This window comes from Hordeum vulgare, chromosome 6H (assembly GCF_904849725.1).
Source record: "Hordeum vulgare subsp. vulgare chromosome 6H, MorexV3_pseudomolecules_assembly, whole genome shotgun sequence".
In the NCBI taxonomy this organism is placed as follows: Eukaryota; Viridiplantae; Streptophyta; class Magnoliopsida; order Poales; family Poaceae; genus Hordeum; species Hordeum vulgare.
In genome coordinates, this window is record NC_058523.1 from 59,116,990 (window position 1) to 59,138,070 (window position 21,081).

Consider the following 21,081-nt stretch of genomic DNA (forward strand, 5'->3'; position numbering starts at 1 on the left):
GAACGAGGCATGTCAGTGCCAAGGATGGCATGAACCTTTGCTAGCAAAACCTCACGGTCAGCAAGGCACTCCCAGCTCGGATGTCTACTTTCCTACCACCCGGAGGGAGGCCAGTCGCTTTGGCAACCTCTCTGGCATGCAACTCTAGAAAAACACCATCCCCCATGTCCATCATCATGGTATCCAGATCTATCCTAGAAATCAAAGACATGGAGAAGATCCTATTTGTGTTTCCTAGGACTCTAATCTTGCAAAGCTCTGACATTCCTACTTCGGCGAATACTTCACGGACCAGAGGGTTCCATTCACCTGCGATGGATTGCAAGGCCATGGAGGTGAAGCTAGTTTGCACAGTCCGAACACTCCTAGTCATCGCCGATCCGACGGCTACTCCCTGCCTCAATGCCGCCGGCGAGCTTCCCTTTGGACGACCACGCGCCATGCTCGTCTCCGAATGGAATGTTGCTATCTGGAACAAGAGCATCGAAACAAGAAACAAGAAACACTATTAGATGGCAAGCCAGCGTCACTGAGATGCAGTTAGCACGAGGAGATTAAGATCACCAACCTTCTCTTTCATGCTGCTGTTCTTGGTGCAGACCCCCCACCTGAACCTGCAGATATTTCCTGTTCTTGAGGGGATAAGCATGGGCCGGTCCAGGGCATGCTCTAAATAGAACTGATGGCCAAGCAAGCTGATGGCACATGGTAGGTGAGACCGGTTATCTTAGCCATTCAATTTTTTTACTTCTTCACTGTATAATTACTCAATGCTTACCCAGCCGCTCAATGGAAAGCACCTACCCATGCATGCATGCAAAACCATTTCTCGCCTAAAACAAGTCATTACGAGGATGCCAAACCAAATTCAATAGGTTCATCTTAACCGTTAATCCTCTTCCCATTAAGTTCACATAAACTACAAGTTACATCATTTTTGCTCACACAGACGTGAACTGCATAGATTCCATCACCATATTTAATATGCGCAAACTAGAGCTTGGCGTGCTTCGTTGGGCGGCTATCTGCATCGTCTTCATCTGCCTTGTCATCCACAGCTCCAACCCCTGAAGCATTATCGCCATCATCCAGAACCAACTCTTCCGCACAACACACGCCTGCAACCATCGGATCGAAGTCCCTTGTGCCCTCCTCGATGTATACATGCTGTTCACGATCTGCAATCTGCCCCCACAGCAGCATGGTTAGCAATACGAAAATGATGCGCTCAAATATTTTTTTGAACCGTATATAAGTTTTAGTACATAAGCTTATAGTTAACCTATGTACCATCTCGGCTATCATCCACCGCACACCTTGCTATCGGACCTTGTCCGACCACACTAGCCTTTAGATAATAGCAGCTATTTTTTATTTAAACCCAGAAAATAAGCAGAAACTTTTCTTCAAGGATGTAGTTTAAAAACCTCATCAATGGCGGTAGCTATCGAAGAACAATGGGAAGCTTCATGTGGGACCGGAAGCACATTACCACCACCATCAAGCTGCAAGCCAAAAAAAAAAGTTTAATAAGATACACTTGGTAGATTTGTCTGCACTCTTTACTAACTAGCAAAACTGTCCTATAACTCACTACGAGCGAGCTTGCCACCCAGGTCGAAGCTGACAAAATCGTCAAGCCAGACGGCATGCTGGTGTTGCTGCTGGGCGCCATCAAATTCATTTTGGCTGAGGTTTTCGGCCAATCCCGCCACCTCCTTAAATAGAAACAAAAAATTCGTCAGTTTCCCTCCAATTCTATAGTTTTGAATTTCAAATCCCCAACGCTCTCATAGGTGAAATTTTGAATCCTCGGTAACAACAACTAGAGAAGGTATTTTTTTATTCACAATCTGTACCAATACACAGTACACCGGCATGCCGCATGCACACCACATCACAATACATATGCAATAAATGCAAAGCCATTGCATGTACACGCCACCCGCCCATGTGTTCTCCTCTGCTGTCTGTACACGCCGTAGTTGTAATTAATCAAGGGGGGGGGGGGAAAGTCCAATGAGAAGGAGTAGCGGCAGAGCGTAGACCACGCCCGCGTGTTCTCCTCTCTGTCTGTGCTCTGTAATAATTTGTGCTTTCCAATCAATCGCTCGGTACAGATCACAAACCCGGCCTCGGTAGAACTCAAGCACGCTTGCCTGTCGCGCGCGCACAGGGGTTGATCTGCTGCATTAATAGGAAATCTTTTTACCAGTGTACCAAATATCACATCGCACAGCGTGCTAACAGTGCCAAGTGCGTGGGCTGCAGTGCATGGCACAAGTATGACCAGTCCACTCACCATTATCGCCATCAACCGGACCCAGGTCTACCTTATAGCGCAAGCCTCCAACCATCCGATCCAACTACCTAGTGACCCCCTCGCAGAATGCATGCTGTTCACTAATCGACACTCTACCCCACACCAGCATCTATATTTTTTTCTCCCACACACCTTGTGCAAAAAATGTTACCCCTACACGCACACATCACGCATTGTTCGTTTTGGAATCGATGCCAACAGGATTGGTGTATGCTTCAATTCCAGGTGAACAATGCATGCGTTTGCAACAATGATAAAAGATAGCATGAAACATGTACATATAGCAGTTTCCATAAAATATGAACTTCCTTTTTTTTCCGATATAAGTACACGCATTCAACGTTATAGAATTTAACGAGGACTCATGTCACAATAGCAGCATCAAATTTTTCAGAACCAATATAAGTATAAAATTCGAAATTACATAAATCATAGCAACGTTATGTTGCCATCAAATATTCTGGCACACTGCCTTAATACGAAACCAATAGAAATCGTTTGGGCGCACCTGCCATATTTTTTTTTAGAAAATGCGATGTGCCTATAGGAACTTCGGCTCGAACGGATCACAATTTTCCCACAAGCAGTCTTTCGGTGACCAATCACTCCACAGTTTCCACACTTTGGCAACCTCCTTGGGGCTTTGGGTATATCACCTCGATCAGGGCAAGTTGTACTTTTGTGACCCTCACCCCGACATATGGTGCAAAATCTAGACCTCTTCAGCTTCTCTTCATATGGAGCCTTCTCTCTGCTTGAAGACGGCCTTCCCGCTGACCGTTTCGACTTTGCGGGAGCAATTCCTGAACAGTTTGATAGTTCCGGCACACGATCCATCATATTGTTGCCATCAACAGCTGTCTCGCGATCTTCAAGTCCCATACCATCCTTATCCAGACTTAGAGGCAGTAGAGTTTTATAAACTTCCTTCATCATGGCCGTGAAAACTTCAAAACATTTCACGTTGCTGTCACCGAGCCGTACACAATCCAAAGCTTGGATGTACATAGTATGATGCCTGTATGTATTGCTAGCAGGAGGGCCACTGTCTCTTTGGTACCGGACAAGTCGCTCAGGCAAGATATCCCGTGCATCCCTCGTTCATCGCTTCAATATATGCTTTGTTGGTATTCTACTAAGCCGCAACTCAATCATGACCTGTCACAGTACAAAAAGACATTAGTTCCGAGCACAATTCTGTCTTTCATATAAACCGTATGTCATGAAACTTACTATTAGGGAATGGCAACAAACCATGCCAGAGTGCTCAAATGACCCGCATTCACAGATAAAAAATGATTTGTCATCGTTCACTTTAACTATGAACTCAACTTTGCTCCATCTCGCACGTGTTGCTGCATCAACATGGGTTAGCTTATAAATTGCCATAGGTTGAACTACATCAACTACGTAGGCACCAGCCTTGTAGAGAGCTTCCCCAAACTGCTCAAACATAGCCCTCGTGTAAACTTTGCTTGCATGCCTCTCAATTGGTAGGTTAAATCTTAGCGACACTCCACTCTGCATACATGTAATATATTTTTTAGATCTCTTACCAAGAAAAACTAAAGTTGCTACCAGATAACCGACCACACTATGCGGTAACGCTAACTAACCAGTGAGGTGCGCTTCTCCTGGTAGCTTTCTTTAGAATCTCTGTTAAATTATAGTTTTTCATATTGGCGTAGGAATAGATGCATAGGGCAGCAAGGCACAACATACCCCTTCAACATGTGATTTGCACTCTCACTCCGTTGCGTGCTTGTCATTTTTGCACATAACACTCCCCTAAAATACGGCTTCGCCCATTTGTGACGCACCTCGTAGATTTGTAGGAATGGATGTTTCTTCTGCGAGTACTTCTCCAGCATTGCAGCCCACTCACCTTTAAACTCTTCTTCGGTCACCATGTGATGGACCAACTTGTGAAATTCAGTCTTGAAATCACCATTCTTCCCCCACAATGCGCCCATTGATTCTTTCGCTTTCTTCAACACGTGCCACTTACACCACCTGTGCACTGTATTTGGCAGCTCTGCCTCAATCGCCAATTCCATCGAACGAGCCTGATCTGAAATAATATTCATTGGTAAGATGCGAGCTTTAGTAAGCATTCACAAAGAGACATTATATGACGATCTTGTTTTAAGAAAGACAATTCAACATAAGACATACCAGTAAGTATCGTCTGCGGATGCTTCCCACCAACCATTCTAATGAACTCACGAAAGACCCATCTGAATGTATCCTCTTTCTCATCCCTAAGCATCGTCCCACCAAATATTATGCTGTGGAAATGGTTGTTCACACCAACAAATAATCCAAATGGCATATCATAATCCAAACGTTATTGCATCTCCAAAACACATGAACTGGTCGATGCTATTACCATTCACCCACATAAGTATCTTTATCCTACTCTCCTCGTCAACCTGAACAATATTATTGAACGCCGGGTCATTTTCCTTCATCTCAGACAGTATGTCCATTGTTTTCCTGGCATCAGAATCACTCTGCTCCTTATTAATCTTGCCACACAGTGTCCTTAACACCCTCTTGGTGAATGGAACATTTTCGATACACCAAAAAAACTTCCAACTATACTGAAGACCTTTCCAAGACTAACATTGTTTTGCCTTAGCTGTGTAACCAAATCTTTAGTGTAACGGTCAATGTGTCTGTGAGATTGCCAGTGCATTTTTTCACCACACATCATCGAGAGAGGGTGGTTGTGTGACGAGCGATGCTCGCACATGTACCACCCATTGTCTTCCGACCTTAATAGCCTGATCATAGCATTGCACCCACACCTTGATGATCTAGTGTTATCTTTCACCGGCTTCCCCTGAAAAATTAGAAAATTATACAAACCAATCAATTCCGGGGTATCCAATGTAACGGAATAACTAGCAAGACAGCGGAACAAAGACTAACCGCACAGCCGCACACAATCTCTTGCATGCACCTTGACCGGTTAACATTCAGCCGGCTTTTTGATAGCCTAATACCAAAACCAACCTCCCATGAATATAAATTATAGAAATTGTAAGCCTCGTCTATAGAGTCGAACGAGGTTCCAATAACATGGTTGGCAACATTCCCATCGTGCTTGGTTATGTATGCTCTCACTGATAATTCCAAAGCACTCTTCCTTGCTGCACTAATTTCCCTTTCGACAGGTGCCTTGCCAATCCTAACCCTTGTATATACAATTAAAGAAAAATGTCAGGCAGATAAAACTGACAAAGGAAACACTAGTCCATTTATTGTTATTAAGACCCACTCGCTTAATACTAACATATCAACCCAACACAAAAATTCTACATTCAAACAGAAAACAATAAAAACACCGGCTAGCACGCAACAATCAACAAGTTCACATAGTTTGAAAAAAATTGCAACTACATTCTCATTTGATATTATCTAGTTAAGGCTAAATTACATTTACAAGTTCGAATAGGAAAAGCTATCCAATCAAATTTCAATTTACAAGAGCCTTCTATTAGATCAAAAGCAGAACGGCAGATCCATCAAACAAAACACACACGTCATATGGAATCCATCGAGTACCATGCATCAAACTAAAACTACGAATTCAATCCCCTCGACTATGGATGTGTTTCCATAAAATGCTTACAAGACCAGGCCACTCATGAAGTCACAACCACATCGGAATTAGTTACTTACAACCTTGCAGGCTCAAAATTAATTTGACGTCAAACTAAATCCATACTCCGAATAAAAAATTATAAAGCTCTTAATTTGTATATTCATAACCATGGTATATATTCCTTATCCAATAAATTTCGCCATTAAATATTGACTACAACTCCAGGCCGACAACACATCTATGGAAGTACTTAGAATATGCCACCAGCACACAAATACAGAGACACAATCAAATTACTTACAACATTTCAGTTCGAAGCAAGTAAGAAATGGATCTTTTGGAAACAAATGAAAAATGAGCGCCTTCGAGGACAATACCTCCTAGTCCAGCCGCTGGTTGCTTCCGTGCATCTGGGACTGAATCCGTCACTTGGTCCGCCGTCCAGGACGTCCTTCCCATGTATTTCTTCTCCAACAGCTATGCTCATAGAAGCGTGAGACTCACCCGGATGAGCAGAACATACTGGATCGGAAGCAATGGGGTCAAGGCTGCAGATCCAGGGAAGAACATACTGGATCGGAAGCAATGGGGTCAAGGCTGCAGATCCAGGGAAAAACGCATGAGATCTGAGATTTTTTATTAGCCGTAGACAGTTTGCCGGGGGGGAGCACGACGCAGCGGATCCGGCGACAATGCTAGAGAAATACTTGAAGGATTTGTTACCTGGGCGCTCCATGACGCATCTCTCCCATCGACTGGTCCATTGGGGGAGCGGACGGAGCTGCGCCCCAGGTTGACGAAGACGAGGTAGTGGGCAGAGCAAATGGGACCCCCTACGGTTAACAATTAGGTAAGCTCGCTCCGTCTCCTGGGTACATACACGGTCACAGGTCATGTTCCAAAACAACAAGTTATGCTCCGAAACACTTCATGCAAATGGACCAATGTGTCAAACACTTGTCCCAAGTAGCTACGCCTACACAATCTAGCTCCTAATGCTAGCCCGACCTGCCAGGGGACACCAACGCGACAGTTTATGATCCACACACATGGCTCAACGTAGCAGATATAGAGCACCGAGGTGCTCGGTCACACAAACTTCACACTCATGTATAATGGTGCTATCTTAGGAGTGCCACATAGGATAAATGATGAGGTGGAAGAAAGAGAACATGAAAAAAAGGTTTTGTCTTCTCTTATTTAAGAGAAGACAAGAAATGATTTCTTAGCACAATATGTCTCACCATGTTTTTAGGAATAACTGATTATAGAATATAAGACTAAAAGATGATCCACTGTAGACTTTCTTTTTTGTCATCTCTAAATTACATGCAAGATTTAAGATAAGACTATCTTATCAATCATTGTACATGCCCTTAGGCCAACTCCAGCTCGCCACCCTATCCTATTCGCCCGCATCTGTTTGGGGGCAAAACGGACACACCAGGCGACCCAGCGCGCTAGCACAAACAGATGTTTATCCGTTTTCTGTCCGCTTTGATCCATTCCTGACTCAAACTTGGTCCGATTTTGAGGTGAAACGGACAGCGCGCCTTCCGTGGATGTCCTACCCGTCCGTCGGTGAAACAAAGGAGCACGACCTTCCTGCCCCACGCCCCATTCCATTTCGTTCCCCCCCAAAACCCTTCCACGCCCCGTCCTCCCCTCTGCCCGCCACCCTCCCGCCATGGCCGATCCCACGCCGAATTCCAGCGACCCGACCGTCGTCCCGGCCACCAAGGCGAAGAAGAAGAAGGCGCCCAAGGGTACGAAGAAGCCACAGTCGAAACTCATGCCACAGGAGATCGCAAAGCTCGACGCGGAGTCGGCCAAGAGGCAGAACCGGAGGGTGAAGGCGAAAAGGAAGGACGCCGCGAGCGCGTACACCATCGAGCGCGCTGCGTTGGAAGACGCACGACAAAAGGCCGATGCTCAAGAGAAGGAGGACATCATCAGGAAAGCGCACACCCTCCTCATGATGGGGTTGTGCCGTCCGACGAGCTTCGCAGCTGCGCCTGTCGGGCCGGTGAGCACATGCTCGTCGGTCGTCCGGCCTCCGCAGTGCCCCTCCCCGACGTCGTCGACCACACCATTGTCGCCCGATTTCCCTCCGCCAAGGTGCCAAGCCCAGACCCGTTTGTCAAGGTCGCCGGAAGTCAGCGTAATCGCGCCGTCTATGTCGCGCCCCTCAGCCGTCATCGTCCTCAACGTCACGTCGGGGTCCTGCAGCGGCGCCCACCCATCCGTGGAGATACAAAGAAAGCAAGCCCGGCCGCCGCCTACGACCGCCATACCGTCGCCCCGCGTCCTGTTCAGCGAAATGCCAACACCGACGTTGATGGCCTGAACTAGGACGTCAGATCGGCAGTGGCCGTTCTTTTTTGGGATGCTGGCATGGTGAACCGGCCGCTGGCTGTGTTGCCGGCCACCGGCTGTGTTTCCGGCGAAAAACCTATTCTTTTTTGGAGGCCGGCTATGTTTCCTGACCGCTGGCTATGTTGCCGGCCACCGGTTGTGTTTCCGACGAAAAACCTATTCTTTTTTGGAGGCCGGCTGTGTTGGCTGGCCGCTCGTTGTGTTGCCGACGAGGACGTGTAGGCTGGCTGTGTTGCCGGCATGATCTAGGGTCGCTTGCATGAACTATGGGTTGTGGCTATTCCAATGATTGTGTTTGAAAATGAGGCGGACAGGATGCGGTCAAGGATGCATTCGTGCGTTGGGCGCACGGCCACTGCATCCGAGAAATGGCCCGGACATGACCCATCGCCCACTCCAGAAGGATAGAATCCTGACAAGACAAACGTCCGGATGGGATCACGCGCTGGAGTTAGCCTTAGGGTAGACGAAAACTTATTTGCTTGGATCTTCCCTAAAAAAATTGCTTGGATTGGAGTAAAATCTTGATCATCAGCGCACGAGGAATTTACACCGATGATGCTCTAAAATAGTTAAAAGGATAGGCGTTAGTTATGCGGAAATGCAATTCAGCACTTGGGTGCACATGCATTTGCCTATGGAAAATAACTTTTAAAATGTCAAAAAAAATCATAACAAAATATTTATGTGTTCTTCGTCACATATAAAATCCTTTTTGGGAAAACATGGACAAATATATAGTTCATTTGCACCATCGGCCTTCAATATATTCCTCTTGTTCAATATATAAACTTTATGTCATGGTATCAGATGTTTGAAAAATATCAAACAAACAATTTAGAGACCAATAGCTCACACCCCAAGATTTCCTCTGTCGTTATATCTGGAGCGCTCTACGTAACATTCAAACAACAAATACCTTGTTAAAAACAAATCCACAAATAAGTACGATATTTTTTAGAAAAAGAGGAATACTTCTGGCCTCTGCATCAGCATGATGCATACGACTCCTTTATTAATGAAAAAAGCAAATAATACACGGTTCCACATAATCTCCGAATGAACAAAGTAAATGTAAAATTAGAATAGAAAGTGCCACGACCGGCAAAATAGGCCTACATGCCTAACCATGTATCTTGTTACTAGAGTGCCATTCAAAGCGGTTGTAGATATCCGCGCTATCATCTCCCACCAGGTAGACTCAGTAACCAAAGGCTCCTTGGTTTTCGCAGGAGTGAGTAATGACCATGTATGGATCAATGCCGATGCTCTGTGTAATACCTGCAAAAATTTTATATGCGTTTGTCTGTTAAAAACGACGTCATTCCTGAAGTTCCATATACCCCAAAGAAGTGCACATGCTCATATACAAATGTGTGTGGCATTAATCGTGTCAACTCCATCTAGTCACGTTCCAAACAACGTGACTATGCTATCTGGAGGCATAATATTAAAGGCTATATGAACCGTCTGCCATAGAATTTTCGTAAGTGGACATTGGAGAAAAAAGTGTTTAATGTTTTCCTCATTATCACAGAAGCTACATCATGTATCGCCCTCAGTTGCGTTTAGCCAGATTATCCTTAGTGAGAATCACCTTCTTGTGCACAAACCACATGAAGACAAGGGTACTTTGACTTTCCAAATATGATTCGATTTGGGGATGATTGTTGTATTAATAAGGTTCAGATACATCGATTTCACTGTAAAAATACCATTAGTCATAAGCTTCCATTGAAGTCTATCAGATTCGTCTGACAACTGGACCTCCAAGAGTCTCCTCACTAGGTGTAGCCAAGCCTCCCAATGATGTCCTATCAATGCTCGTCGGAATTGAATATTTAGAGGATTTGACCGTAAAATTATGGCCAGGTACGCGTCCTTATGTTGCACAATATTATGAAGAGCTGGATATTGAATGGCCAAAGGCGTCTCCCCCAACCACGTATCCTCCCATAATCTCGTTCCCTCACCATTTCCAATGATAAATTCAGTTCTATGGAAAAAGGCTGCCCTTAATCTCATCAACCCTTTCCAGAATGGTGAATGATACGTATCCATCGTATCTACTTTCCTAAACTCTTTTGTCCTTGTTTTGGACTTTAATTTACATGATTTGAATGGAACTAACCCAGACTAACGCTATTTTCAGCAGAATTGCCATGTTGTTGTTTTTGCGCAGAAATAAAAGTTCTCGGAATGACCTGGAAATTTACGAGGATTTTTTGTGGAATATATAAAAAATACTGGCGCAAGAATTACGTGGAGGGACGGAGCCAGGAGCCCACAAGCCCAGGAGGCGCCCCCCTGGCCGCGCCTGGCAGGCTTGTGAGGCCCTCTTGGCTCCGCCGCCTCCAACTCTAGCTCTATATAGTCTGTCTCGCCCAGAAAAAATTAAGAGAGAAGAGTTCATTGCGTTTTATGACACGGAGCCACAGCCACCACCTATTCTTCGTCTGGAGGGCAGATTTGGAGTCCGTTCTGGGCTCCGGAGAGGGGAGATCGACGCCGTCGTCATCATCAACCATCCTTCATCGCCAAATCCATGATGCTCTTCACCGTTCGTGAGTAATCTCATCGTAGGCTTGCTGGATGGTGATGAATTGGATGAGATCTATCATGTAATCGAGTTAGTGTTGATGGGGTTTGATCCCTAGTATCCACTATGTTCTGAGATTGATGTTGCTACTACTTTGCTATGCTTAATGCTTGTCACTAGGGCCCGAGTGCCATGATTTTAGATCTAAACCTATTATGTTTTCATCAATATATGTGTGTTCTTGATCCTATCTTGCAAGTTGTAGTCACCTACTATGTGTTATGACCCGGCAACCCCGGAGTGACAATAGCCGGAACCACTCCCGGAGATGACCATATTATGAGGAGTTCATGTATTCACTATGTGCTAATGCTTTGTTCCGGTTCTCTATTAAAAGGAGACCTTAATATCCCTTAGTTTCCATTAAGACCCCGCTGCCACGGGAGGGATGGACAATAGATGTCATGCAAGTTCTTTTCCATAAGCACGTATGACTATATACGAAATACATGCCTATATTACATTGACGAATTGGAGCTAGTTACACATCTCCCCATGTTATAACTGTTACATGATGAATGTCATCCGACATAATTATCCATCACTGATCCAATTCCTACGAGTCTTTTCCTATTGGTCCTTGCCACGTTACTTTACTGCTACTGCTGTCACTGCTGCTACTGTTACCGCTACTGCTGTTACCGTTGCTACCATTACTATCACACTACTTTGCTACTGAAACTTTGCTGCAGCTACTAAGTCTTTCAGGTGTGGTTGAATTGACATCTCAACTGCTAATACTCGAGAATATTCTTTGGCTTCCCCTTGTGTCGAATCAACAAATTTGAGTTGAATACTCTACCTTCGAAAACTGTTGCGATCCCCTATACTTGTGGGTTATCAAGACTATTTTGTGGTGCCGTCGCCGGGGAGGCATAGCTCTATTCTCCGAGTCACTTGGGATTTATGTCTCTTGATCACTATGAGGAATCCGAGAGATCCAAAAACTAAAGTCTTGCCCTCAACTACGAGGACAGGTAAGGAACTGCCATCTAGCTCTACACTTGATTCACCTTCAGTTATGAGTAAGTTTGCGACACCACCACCTACTAGAAATTCTGATGTGTCGCCTGTGCTTGATGATGCTACTTCTTCTATCCATGATGCTTATGATGATGCTTTGCTTGATACTGCTTTGTGATACGTCTCCATCATATCTACTTCTCCAAACTCTTTTGCCCTTGTTTTGGACTCTAATTTGCATGATTTGAATGGAACTAACCTGGACTAACGATGTTTTCAGCAAAATTGCCTTGGTGTTATTTTTGTGCAGAAATCAAAGTTCTCCAAACGTCCTCAAAATTTACGGGGAGCAGTTTTGGAAAATAAGAAAAATATCTGCGCCAAGTTCCACCTCAGGGGGTGGGCCTGTGGGCCACAAGCCCTGGCTCCGCCACCACCCCCTGGTGGCGATGGGCAGGCTTGTGGGGCCCACACGGCTCTGCCGCCCCCAACCTCAGGTCTATAAGTCCCCTTTCGTCCTAGAAAAAAAGATAAGTTTTCGTCGCGTTTGCGATATGGAGGCCCCGCCACCACCTGTTCTTCATCTGGAGGGCAGATCTGGAGTCCGTCTTGGGCTCCGGAGAGGGGAAATCGTCGCCATCGTCATCATCAACCTTCTTCCCTCTCCAATTCCATGAAGCTCTTCGTCGTTCGTGAGTAATCTATTCGTAGGCTCGCTGGGCGGTGATGAGTAGGATGAGGTCTATCATGTAATCGAGTTAGTTTTGATGGGGATTGATCCCTAGTATCCACTATGTTGTGAGATTGATGTTGCTACTACTTTGCCATGCTTAATGCTTGTCACTAGGGCCCGAGTGCCATGATTTCAGATCTGAAATTATTATGTTGTCACCAATATATGTGTGTTTTAGATCCGATCTTGCAAGTTCTAGTTACCTACTATGTGTTATGATCCGGCAACCCTGGAGTGACAATAACCGGAACCACTCCCGGTGATGACCATAGTTTGAGGAGTTCATGTGTTCACCAAGTGCTAATGCGTTGGTCCGGTTCTTTATTAAAAGGAGAACCTTAATATCCCGTAGTTTCCTTTTGGACCCCGCTGCCACGGGAGGGATGGACAATAGATGTCATGCAAGTTCTGTTCCCTAAGCATGTATGACGACACACGGAATGCATGCCTACATCACATTGACGAACAGGAGCTAGCCACATATCTCTCCGTGTTATAGCTGTTGCGTGATGAATATCATCCAAACAAATCACCGACCCATTGCCTACGAGTTTGTCCTACTGCTGCTATTACGGTTGCTACGGCTGTCACTTACTTTGCTCTGCTACTGCTACTACTGTTGCTACTGCTGTCACTTGTTTTGCTCTGCTGCTGCTACTACTGTTGCTACTGTTGTTACTTGTCTTGCTCTGCTGCTACTGTCGCTTGCTACTGTTGCTACTTGCTACTGCTGTCACTACCGTTGCTCGTTACACTACCGTTACTCGCTACTTTGTTGTTACTACGTTGCTTGCAGATACTAATCTTTCAGGTGTGGTTGAATCTGACAATTCAACTGCTAATACTTGAGAGTATTCTCTCACCCCCCATCGTGCGAATCAAAAAATTTGGGTCGAATACTCTACCCTCAAAAACTGCCGCGAACCCATGCGCTGGTGGGCCATCAACAACATTCTTCTAGTTTTGTTGCCGGGGAGTGCTAGCAGCATTCTTCTGGTACCGTTGCAAAGGGGAAGAATAGTTGACATCAAGCATTGTTCTGGCACCATTGCGAGGGATTGCAATCAGCATTTTTCTAGCGCCGTTGCCGGGGAGGTATTGCTATATTCTTTGAGTCACTTGGGATTTATATCTGCTGATCACTATGAAGAATCTGAAGGATCCGAAGACCAAAGTCTTGCCCTCAACTATGAGGGGAGGTAAGGAATTTCCATCTAGCTTTGCACTTGATTCAGCTTCAGTTACGAGTAAGTTTGCGATGTCACCTCCTGCTAGAAATCTTGATATGTCACCTGTGCTTGATGATGCTTATGATGCTACTGCTAGAGATGCTATGCTTGATACTATGCCTGATACTATGCCTGATGATGCTATGCTTGATACTATGCTTGATACTGCTAGAGATGCTATGCGTGATACTGCTTTGCCTGATGATGCTAGAGATGCTATTTTGCCTGATGATGCTATGCTTGATACTGCTAGAGATACTACTTTGCCTGATGTTCCACTAGGAGTGTTCCTTGATGCTCATATTGCTAGAGTTACCGCCAATGCTCGTGATGCTTCTGAAACTGCCGATACTGTTGAGATAGAACCTGCTTTTGCTCCTGTTAGATCTAGCTCTCCTAGATATGAATTGCCTGATATACCTGAGGGTTATGTTATGGAGGGAGAGATAGCTGAGGATTTTCTTGCGTGTAAGGATGCCTATGACGCTGAGAAATTACTTCTCAAGTGGAAGGAAAAATCTCGGGAAGCTAGGATGAAATATGACCCAAAGTTTGCCACTTCACCTATCTTTATCATCGATAAGGATTATGAATTCTCTGTCGATCCTGAGATAATCTCTCTAGTCGAATCTGATCCTTTTCACGGTTATGAGTCTGAGACGGTCATAGCCCATCTTGCCAAACTACATGAAATAGCCAACCTTTTCACTAATGAGGAGAAGATCCACCACTACTATATCCTTAAGATGTTTCCTTTCTCTCTAAAGGATGATGCTAAAGCCTAGTTCACCTCTCTTGCTCCTGGATATGTGCGTAGTCCCTAGGAGATGGTCTATTACTTCTGTGAGAAATATTTCCGTGCCCATAAGAAGCAAGCTGCCTTGCAGGAAATATACAACTTTGCTCAACTCCAAGAAGAGAGTCTTCCACAAGCTTGGGGGAGGCTCGTCCAGCTACAAAATGCTTTGCCTGATCACCCTCTTAAGAAGAACGAGATACTTGATATCCTCTATAACGGACTTACCAATGCCTCTAGAGACCACCTAGATAGTTGCGTCGATTGTGTTTTTTAGGGAACGAACTGTAGAACAAGCTGAGACTCTACTGAATAACCTCTTGATCAACGATAATGCTTGGACTATTCCCGAACCACCTCCTAAGCCAACTCCGAAGAAAAGAGGTATTCTATTCCTCAGTCCCGAAGATATGCAAGAAGCCAAGAAATCTATGCAAGAGAAATGCATTAGATCTGAAGATGTCAAAAATCTACCACCTATCGAAGAGATCCATGGTCTCGATAACCCGATACAAGTAGTAGAAGTGAATTCTCTGCGTAGGTTTGATGAGAGTGATATTCCTTTTGATAAACCTGCTAGCCTATGCTTTGATGAATTTGACAACTTTGTTGCCAAACAACAGAGTTTCAATGATTATGTTAGCAGACATTTGGAACAAAGTACTCGTATGCTTAGCCATTTAAGTGCTTGTGTAGACAGAAATGTCAAAGATCTGAAGCTTCTAAGTAAACATGCCTCTATGATTACTACTCAGGTAGAACAAGTACTTAAAGCTCAGAATGACCTGCTCAATGAATTAAATGACAACTCTGTCAGAGTCATTACTAGAGGAGGTAAAATGACTCACGGACCTTTGTATCCTGAAGGTCATCCTAAGAGAATTGATCAAGATTCTCAAGGAATCAATGCTGATACCCAGTCATCCTAAGGAGAAGAAGAAGGATGATAGAAGCTTGCATACCAGTTCACCAAATACTGTCACACCTGAAGAACCTAATGATATTTCTGCGTCTGATGCACAAACACAATCTGGTGATGAACATGAACCTGGTGACAATATGGACAGTGATGTTCATAATAATGCTCAACCTAGCAATGATGAGGATGTGGAGATTGAACCTACGGTTAATCTTGATAATCCACAACCTAAGAAATACGACAAGAATGACTTCACTGCTAGGAAGCATGGTAAAGAAAGGGAGCCATGGGTTCAGAGACCTATGCCCTTTCCTCCTATGCCATCCAAGAAAAAGGATGATGAGGATTTTGAGCGCTTCGTTGAGATGATAAGACCCGTCTTTCTGCAGATGCGGTTAACTGATATGCTCAAGATGTCTCCGTATGCCAAGTACATGAAAGATATCGTGACTAATAAACGAAAGATAACAGATCTTGAGATCTCCACCATGCTTGCCAACTACACTTTCAAGGGTGGAACTCCTAAGAAACTTGGTGATCCTGGAGTGCCCACTATACCTTGCTCCATTAAAGGAAACTACGTAAGAACTGCCTTATGTGACCTTGGAGCCGGTGTTAGTGTTATGCCTCTCTCTCTTTATCGTAGACTTGAGTTGGATAAGTTGACACCCATTGAAATTTCTCTGCAAATGGACGACAAATCAACTGCTTTCCCTAACGACATTTGCGAGGATGTGCTTGTTGTGGTTGCTAACACCACTATCTTAACAGACTTTGTTATCTTGGATATTCCCGAGGACGATGCCATGGCTGTCATCCTCGGAAGACCCTTTTTAAATACTGCAGGGGCTGTTATAGATTGCAACAAAGGCAATGTCACTTTCCACGTCAACGGTAATGAGCACACAGTGCACTTTCCGAAGAAACGATATCCAGTACATTGCATCAATGCTATCGAAAAGACTTCATCGACTCTCATTGGGAGCTTTGAATGCCCTATTCCTCGTGTCAAGATGAAGTATGATTTGCTTTTTGGGGAGATACATATCCCCATTGAGGTGACTTAGTGGCTATTCGAAAATTCTCCGTTCTCTCTTGCGATTCGAGAAGGTTTTGTTATAAGGACTTGATCAATCCCATTGACGGATTTCTTTCGATGACCATGAAACGGATGAATCAAAGAGTCACATACCTCTGTTTTAAGCTTTCATTTTCTTTTGCTTAGAAGAAAAATGATAGAGTTAGTTTAGTTTTTCCTGTTTTCTGTTTTAGCGTCCCGGAGAAAAATACCTCGAAAATAAAAGTTCTCCGATGGTCCTGAAAATTTAGTATGATTTTTTCTGGAATTTTTGAAAATTTCTGGGCCTGAGAGCTGACCTGGGGGCCTGACCAGTGGGCCACAAGCCCTGCCACTGCCATCTACCCCCTGGTGGCGGGGTGCAAGCTTGTGGGGCCCATAGGCACCCCCTCCACTCATTCCAGCTCCCAGCCTCTTCTTCCACCTTCAAAAAAAATTGTTTCGCAGCTCAAACCCGTGTTCTTGCTCATTTGGCTGTGATTTTCGATCTCCTTGCTCAAAGCACCATTCTCCGAACCGTTTTGGGGAAATTACTCCTTGGTAAGTGACTCCTCCATTGGTCCAATTAGTTTTTGCTCTAGTGCTTTATCCTTCGCGAATTCTTGCTACCTTGGTGACCCTGTTCTTGAGCTAAGAAATGTTGATTTTAGCTGGTCCCAAGTAGTTTTAGCGCGTGATACGGTCTCTAGGCACTAGTAGGAGTAGTTGCTACAAGTTGGGTTAATCTTTATTCACTTTTCTTTCGAAGTCTCTAAAAATTTCAGAATTTTTCAGAGCTAGAAAAAGGAAAAGATGAGGAGGTTCTTGTGAGGCCCTTCAAGCCGTAACCCCAAGGAGGATGAGAAGAACTACCCCAAGTACGTAGTTCCTCGAGTCACAGAAGTTCGAGCGTGCGAGTGGCCAAGTGATGAATTTTTGCGCGCCGTCGAACTTTATGAAGACTTTTATTACTTGTGTGAGAACGCGGGTCTTACTGTGTTCGTTGAAAATAAGTGCTCACAATACCTCCTCCTCACCAATGTTTTCGTTCAAAGCTTCAACTTTTATCCGAGGAAGAATCCTCCAATGGTTGAGTTCATGATATACAATGTCCCCCAGTGCATGACGCTGCAGGATTTTTGCAATGTATGCAAATTAACTTATGTTGGGGATATCCGTGACCCTCGTCCACGGGACTTGGAGGATTTCATTGGTTCTATTGTTATTGGAGAGGAGAGAGGAGTGTCTCATGCTAGAATTGCTAGCATACATTTTCCTATGCTTATGTACTTCTCATTATTTGTGGGAAAATGTTTGATTGGCCCTCGGGAGGCTGGATCACTTAGTTCTCCAGATCTTGCGGTTTTGCGCGAAGGCCTTTATAACGATAAGACTTATAGCTTGGGCACTATAGTAGCTCAACGGTTGAACCTGAACCGTTCTAAAGGTGTTGTCTATGGAGGTATCTATGCTACCCGTCTTGCCAGACACTTTGGGATACCCATTAGACTGGGAGAGGAAGGAGAGATGCTTCTCCCTGAGAAATATCTGGATTATGACAGCATGGTTCGCCATGATTTTCTGGATAGAGATGCTAGTAGACGGATGATTTATAACCTGGTATTTAGTGAGGGTACTCGAGAGACAATTACTTTGCCTGCTCCTTCTTTGTTCGATCTTCATGCAGGCAGGTACACTATTATGCCCGCGGATATCTACACATATTGGGGCTTGGCGCAACCACATGCGCCCGTGCTCGAGCCGCCAGTCGAGTACTAGACGCCAGTTTATCAGTGGGAGCCAGAGGAGCTCAACAGCAGTGGCATCCACAGTCTGCTCCGGAGTATCCTCGAGCTGGTTATTTCCCACCTTGGGAGTAGACCAAGCTAGGCCAAAAGCTTAAGCTCGGGGGAGTACGTGTTTTCACTGACTTTACATTCATGCTTATGCTTTCACTTTGTTAGCCGGTGTTTACACTTTGCCACTGTATTATCCATGCTAGTTTATTTTCGTTTTCTTGTTTTCTTCTTTTGTGTCCTTTTGAGAAAACCCCAAAAGATTTTTGTTTCTTCTTTTGCTTGTTGGGAGTTTTCCGTGTAAATAGCTTTCTTTTTCTTTGTGTCAAGGTAGAAGATATTGGTTACAATGTTTATTGGTTCCTGCATGCTTACCTGTTTAGCTTTCAAAGAGCCATATTACTTTGTCTTCTCCTTTGTGTTTGCCTGCAGATTCAGCTTAGTCCAATGCGCTTATTATTGTTCACATCGTTCGTTCGTGCAAATGAAAGGCAATAATGATGATATATGATGAAGTGACTGAGACTGAAAAGCTGGTATGAACTCTATCTATTTTGTTTTTGTAAATATGACTAGCTTGTCGGCCCAGATTTAGCTTTGTTGTGAGAGAACCATGTTTGCAATGACAACTTAGAGATCGTAGTTTCTGATGTCATGCTTATTTAGTTGAGAGCTTATAATGGTTTGTCTTGAATGCCAACATAGATTTTGAGATGACTATGATTTAGTATTATAGGATGGTATTCTCCTTTGAATGTTTCAAGTGGCTTGACTTGGCGCATGTTCATGCATGTAGTTGAAACAAAATCAACATAGCCTCTATGATGTTCGTGTTCATGGTGATTTATATCATGTTCATGCTTGCATTCAATGTTAGTCAAACTCATTGCATCTTGATGACTGTTGTCGCTCTCTAGTAGGTCGCTTCCCAGTCTTTTGCTAGCCTTCACTTGTACTAAGCGGAATACTGCTTGTGCATCCACCTCCATAAACCCAAAAGTTTTTCCTTGAGAGTCCACCATACCTACCTATTTGCGGTATCTACCTGCCGTTCCAAGTAAACTTGCATGTGCCATTCTCTAAATCTTCAAGAAATAATCTGTTTTGCATGCCCGAACCGCTCATGTGGTGACAGGGGGCTATTGGTATCTTCCATGCTAGGAGTGTTATCCTCGACATGTGTTTATTCACTGTCATTCACGAGAAAGGGGCCGGTAATTGGAATGCCCAGTTCCACGCTTAAATCGAAAACATAATTGTAAAACAAGACTCCCCCCGGATTGATATTAGTATGGACGGTACCCGAGGATTCGGCTAGCCGTGGAGTGTGATTGATTGGTGGTGGGGGAGTTAAAACTTTACTTTTCTGTTTGGGAACCGCCTATAGCATGAGTAGCATGGAATATATTGAGAACTCTTGGTCATTGCGTTGACAATGAAAGCATGCCACCCAAAATTATTATCTCTGTTTTCAAAGCTTGAGCTCTGGCACCTCTGCAAATCAATGCTTCCCTCTGCGAAGGGCCTGTCTATTTATTTTCCTGTCGAGTCATCCTCCTCTTATATAAGCACCAGTTAGAGAGCACCTCTGTCATTTTTATGCTTTGCTTTTGATTGATATTGAGTATGACTATGACTGGATCTTCGTTGCTATGAATTACAATGTTTACTCAGCCCTTGATCTTTGAAAGTGCTCTGCATTTATGTTTTGCGGTCTCAGAAAGAGCTAGCGAGATACCATCTATTCATATTGCTTAATGCTTGTTTTGATTGAAGTGTTGGTATTTGAAACTCATTATTATTTGCTCGTTAGCTGATTATCCCATTGATATTAGTTTACCGTGAGACCTTTGTGTCATTTGCTTATGTGGTTAACTTGTGATCTTGCTGAAATTCTGGTTATGAGTTAGACATAGTTGCAACAACTAGATCAAACAGAGTTTGTCAAAGTTTCTCTTTCTCTCTCAGTTTGTCAACTGAGTTGCTTGAGGACAAGCAAGGTTTTAAGCTTGGGGGAGTTGATACGTCTCCATCGTATCTACTTTTCCAAACTCTTTTGCCCTTGTTTTGGACTCTAATTTGCATGATTTGAATGGAACTAACCTAGACTGACGCTGTTTTCAGCAGAATTGCCTTGGTGTTATTTTTGTGTAGAAATCAAAGTTCTCCAAACGTCCTGAAAATTTCCGGGGAGCAGTTTTGGAAAATATAAAAAATATCTGCGCCAAGTTCCACCTGAGGGGGTGGGCCAGTGGGCCACAAGCCCTGGCTCCGCCACCACCCCCTGGTGGCGATGGGCAGGCTTGTGGGGCCCACACGGCTCTGCCGCCCCCAACCTCACGTCTATAAGTTCACTTTTGTCCCAGAAAAAATAAAAAGAGAAGTTTTCGTCGCGTTTTCGATACGGAGGTGCTGCCACCACCTGTTCTTCATCTGGAGGGCAGATCTGGAGTCCGTCTTGGGCTCCGGAGAGGGGAAATCGTCGCCATCGTCATCATCAACCTTCTTCCCTCTCCAATTCCATGAAGCTCTTCGTCGTTCGTGAGTAATCTATTCGTAGGCTCGCTGGGCGGTGATGAGTAGGATGAGATCTATCATGTAATCGAGTTAGTTTTGATGGGGATTGATCCCTAGTATCCACTATGTTCTGAGATTGATGTTGCTACTATTTTGCCATGCT

At 44.4% G+C, this 21,081-nt stretch overlaps 1 pseudogene; it reads right to left on the reverse strand.

Moving 5' to 3' along the window:
• Nucleotides 1–2,864: 2,864 nt before the first annotated feature.
• LOC123405082 lies at nucleotides 2,865–7,622 on the reverse strand (annotated as a pseudogene).
• Nucleotides 7,623–21,081: the final 13,459 nt, after the last annotated feature.